Source organism: Tursiops truncatus, chromosome 18 (assembly GCF_011762595.2).
Source record: "Tursiops truncatus isolate mTurTru1 chromosome 18, mTurTru1.mat.Y, whole genome shotgun sequence".
Taxonomy (NCBI): domain Eukaryota; kingdom Metazoa; phylum Chordata; class Mammalia; order Artiodactyla; family Delphinidae; genus Tursiops; species Tursiops truncatus.
The window spans coordinates 60,019,746-60,024,718 of record NC_047051.1 but is presented as its reverse complement, the minus strand read 5'-3'; positions in this window follow the sequence as shown (position 1 = coordinate 60,024,718).

Below are 4,973 nucleotides of genomic sequence, written 5' to 3'. Positions count from 1 at the left end.
ATTACTGTAGCTTTGTAGTATAGTTTGAAATCAGGGAGTCTGATTAATCCAGCTCTGTTTTTTTCTCTTGAGAATGGCCAATATTAAGCATTATTTATAATGATCACATGTAATCTTATTTCAAATGTACCATTTACAGGGAGTGGAGTGCCACCTCTGACTAGAGTCCCTGCTCATCCACCAAATAGCTGTGTCCATGGGCAACCGATTTAACCCCCATGCCTAAAATTGCTTACCTGCAAAATGGTGATAATACTAGTTTCTATCTCACAGTCATGTTGTTGAGGATTAAGTGAATTCATATATGTAAAGCGCTTAGAACAGTATCTGGCACACAAAAAGCACTATGTAAGTGTTTGCTGGTAACGGGGTGGGAGATGCCACTGTAATCCTTAATTCTAACACCTGCTCCCAGAGTGTCTCTCTATAAAATCAGTCTGATTTCTTCTGTCTCAAGTATTTTGCAGAACACACCAATCAGGAATGACATTTTAAAAAGTGAGCTCTCTTGGCTGCTGTCGCCAAGCAGGTCGATGTTCAATGGAGCCAAACAGATGGCATCGTGGTTTGCATGCCACACAATGGGGGATTCTTTTCAGCAGTGACCGAACTCAGAGGTGACTCTTCCTACCAGAAATGTCATGGAATCTGGTTCCCCCCATGCCCACAGCAGAGCAGGGCACAGGACGCAGACCTGGCAGCAGGCACAGAGGTGTCAGACTAGCAGCCATCAGAGAGGACCAGGAAGCTGCAGGATGCATGAGAGAGAAACCATTTTCAGGGACATGAGTAATCCTTGGCAGGCATTCAGAGGGGCACTTTGGAGGACAGTTGGAAGATCATTTACCGCTGGAGACAAAGACTTGGATATTGAAAGGGGACTTTTGAGATATTGCAGATAACACCTGAGATTTCTCAGCCCCAGTCCTGGGAGGCATCCGACCCCCCCTAGGGGCAGGATAAGAACATTGTGAGGGACTCCAAAGACCGTACGCAGAACCCAGAGATCAGAAGAGAACCGTAGATCAGATGCTTAGCATCGTACACAGCTAATGGTTTTCACCAATTCTCAGTGAGGAGAAAGTATATTTTCCATGATATGTATGATGAAAACAAATAACTAGCCTTTTAAAAAGCTAGGTACACTTTATGTGCATTATTTCACTTCATCCACAATATAAGAGTAAGGTATTCTTTCCTATTATGATCCTCAGGAGAAAACTGAAGTTGAGAGATGTTAAGTAGCTTCCCCAAGGTAATTCAGTGTCAGGGCATAAGTTAACTGATTAGTAAAACTGAATATAAGGTTTTACTATGTTGGTTCAATCGTTCTCCATTAAGTCTTGTATTGTTTCCTAAAGCTCTGAATTAAAGAACCCTTCTAGGAAATTTTAAAGATACTCTTGTATTGTTACTGATACAGAAGGACTGAAAGCATTCTACCTGTTGATTTCAGTAAAGCTACTGGGTCCAAAGACAGGGAAACAAAATAAGTAGCTTTCTTTAGAGAATATTGCCTTCATAGGACTGACTGTGGTCTGAGTGTGTTACATGTATGTGTGTCTGTACCCACATACACACACAACATGCACACACATGCATACATTTAAGTATATATTTGTATTTATATATTTATATTTATATGAATGTCTGTATTCAGGCATATGGATTGTGCCTTCTTTATGCCTACTAGATCATCCAATCAAAATTAAATATAGGGTAGTTTTTGTCATTCCAAGGCTGGGATTTCAGGAGCTCTGGACTTAAGGTTTTATATCTTTTAATTTTCTAAGACATAACATTCATTTCAATGTTTAAATTTGACCTTGTGTGCCCTTATAACTCCCACTCATCTATATTATCAAATGGAACAACATCTCATTCTAATGTTAATATCTATTCATGGAAATTAGGTTTTTCATGTAAACATTCCTAACTTAACCTTTCTAATAGAGAGGTAAACCTCATTTAGAAGGGTTTTTTTTTAACTTGAAGTAATCTGAATGAAAGTATCATTTTAAAGTCTCCCTGACATCCCCTTTCATCTTATATTTCATAAAATGTATCATTAGCGTTCAATAAAGCTGCCAGTGATTTTTTTCATAATGCTTGTGTCTGACACTAACGAAAAAAATATGACTTATCTGCCACAGTGGTTGGATGTAATGTCTGAAACCACTGTTTACAAGGTCCATTAGTGTTTACAGCTCTGCCACTTTCCTTCATGGTCTGCAAAGCATTTTAGTTCAGGCTGAGTTTTTCCTTCATAGCAACCAATTTTCTATAGGGTGACTTCAACTTATCTCTTCAACTTAGAAACTCCAAAGGGAGTTCTGATATCTTCCGTGTGAAGGCCAGGTAATACATTAGTGTTGCCGGGCAGCAGAGCCCAGTAGACTGTGATTTGTTTGTGGTGAGAGGGGAGACATGCATCCTGAACTCCAAAGTCAAAATGGTATCACAGATGACAATGTCTGGCTTCTACTAAACAGTTCGAAAGCTTGTTTTATTTTTTCTATTGTTAAATTGTTAAAGAAACAATTCTTGGTGCCATTGCCTCTTCAGATCCTCCATACCTGCAAACACTTCATGCATGAATATATATGCATATTGGAAAATGTGATTTGGATGGAGTGAGAACTTGGGCTGAAAACGTCTATACAACTTATCTATAAAATGAGCAAAATACTTGCTCATTAAAAAAATTACTACACAAGATGTCAAGCAAAGCCAAGAATACAGTGAATTAAGAAAGATGCCTACAGAGATAGCCTTTGCAGGGTCCTGAGAGGGAATATGCCTCCTTAAAGTTCATGCCTGAGGAGTCTCTTGCTTTGCCCTGGTCTCATCCCTCACCCTCCCATAAGGCTTCAACCTACACCTTCATACATACATATTATTTTCATGAAGGGATATTGTCATTTAATAGATTTTTAAAAAATTACTTCACGTTAAAGTTGTGTTTTTACAACTACATGCATAAACGAGACTTCACATGGTAGCTGGCTCCAACTGAATTTACCTAGGTACTCTGTACTTGACAATTCTGAATTTCTAGATCTTAAAAATATTAGGGTTTCACTGTAGTAGATTATGTGGGTGTCGCTACACCTCTTCTTAATTTAATGGCAAGTGAGGTGTCTGGATGGCAGGAAGTGACTTTGAAACATGACCATTAATTCTAGTGGGATTAAATGTGAGGGAACAGTCGTTTGCTTTTGAATCAATGGCTTCTTGTTTCTTTTTCAGAAGAAGGCTACCACATCTCAAAATAATTGCCTTTTTTGAAAATTACAATATGACATTTGGAAAAAAAAAACTTAAAACACACACACACAACAAAAACTTAGCTTCTTATTAAAATACATAATACTGTGCTGAAATGCAATAATTTCATATTAATTCTGGATTAAAAGAATCACATATTTTAAAGCAGATTGCATGCTAAATGGAGTGCAACTTGTGAACATATCTGTTATTTAGGATTTTTTCTTTTAATAGAATTCATTTTAGCCTCACCACAGCCAAGTAGTATTAGTAATGGCTCTCTGCCAGCACCTAGAAATAACATCATTCAGTAGAAATGGATGCTGTAATTCTGGTCTTTAAAATTGAAATCTAAGCATACATGTATAGTTTGCTAAACTTATGAAGAATGGTGAATAGGGAGGTGATGCAGGTGAAGAAATAACACTAACATTAACCAACAATAAGCTTCTCCAATGAAATATTTATTTTGAGTGGTTAACGATATGCCCCCATTTTATGCAGCGATACACTGTTTTATCAAAGACAGACATTACTGGCTTCCCCTGCTATCGAAAAGTAGAGCGTTCCTATGAAACCTTTCGTAAGCCGAAACAGCTTAAAGTGAAGCAGCGAATTGCTTAGGACACATCTTGCTAACGGATGCACAAAATAAATCGAGATGAAGCCCAGATGTTCACAGACACAGTTCAAAGCTATGGAGGCCTGATGCTGAGATGCTGAGTGTAGTTCCTGGGGAAGGAGCTCGGCGGTGCCACTCTTGCTGCTGGGACGCACCCTGCCTCTGTAGCAGCTCCCTGCAGAACAGATGCTGAACGTAATTTTCACTTGTCACCTTTTTTCATAAAAATGAAAATCCTTTTTGGATTTCTTTCAGTTGAAAACAGGTACTACTGCAGAACTTTCATAAGAATAAAGTTAGAAAGCAGAGGATACCTGTATTTCTTATAAAAATAAAACATATATATATATATATATAATCTTCATTATTTTAGATGCCCCAAAGCCTTTATTTTATTCAGCCTCTTCTTTATCTGACAGTTGGTACAGTTTCTCCAAATACCAACCTAGCACATATGTGGAGAGCTGGCACTACATCTTGGGGAACCACATGTAGACATTTAAAACACATTGAGGGGCTTCCCTGGTGGCGCAGTGTTGAGAGTCCGCCTGCCGATGCAGGGGACACGGGTTCGTGCCCCGGTCCGGGAAGATCCCACATGCCGTGGAGGGGCTAAGCCCGTGAGCCATGGCCGCTGAGCCCGCGCGTCCGGAGCCTGTGCTCCGCAACGGGAGAGGCCACAACAGTGAGAGGCCCGCGATACCGCAAAACAAAATAAAATAAAAAAAAATTTTGAGTACATAAACGTTTAAGGACCTACTGTGTGCCTGTCACAGTACTTCAGGTGATAAATACAAATATAAACACAGCCTCTATTTTCCGTCTTCAAGGAGCTTAGGGAGAGCCAAACTCCACACAAACCTCTGTGTAGATGCAGGGCTGCTGGACGGGGTCTGAGTATGGACCTAGCTGACGTCAGTCCACTTGGAAGACTGCTGTGGCTCACATGTGCCGCGTGTACGGCCTGTCCTACATATCTGTTTGTTGGATGCTCATAATAATGCCTGTCTACAAAAAAAGAGGGAAAACGGACTTTGATCTCAAGTGATTTTAACACATCCTCTAGCAAGCCTGGTCTTTCACA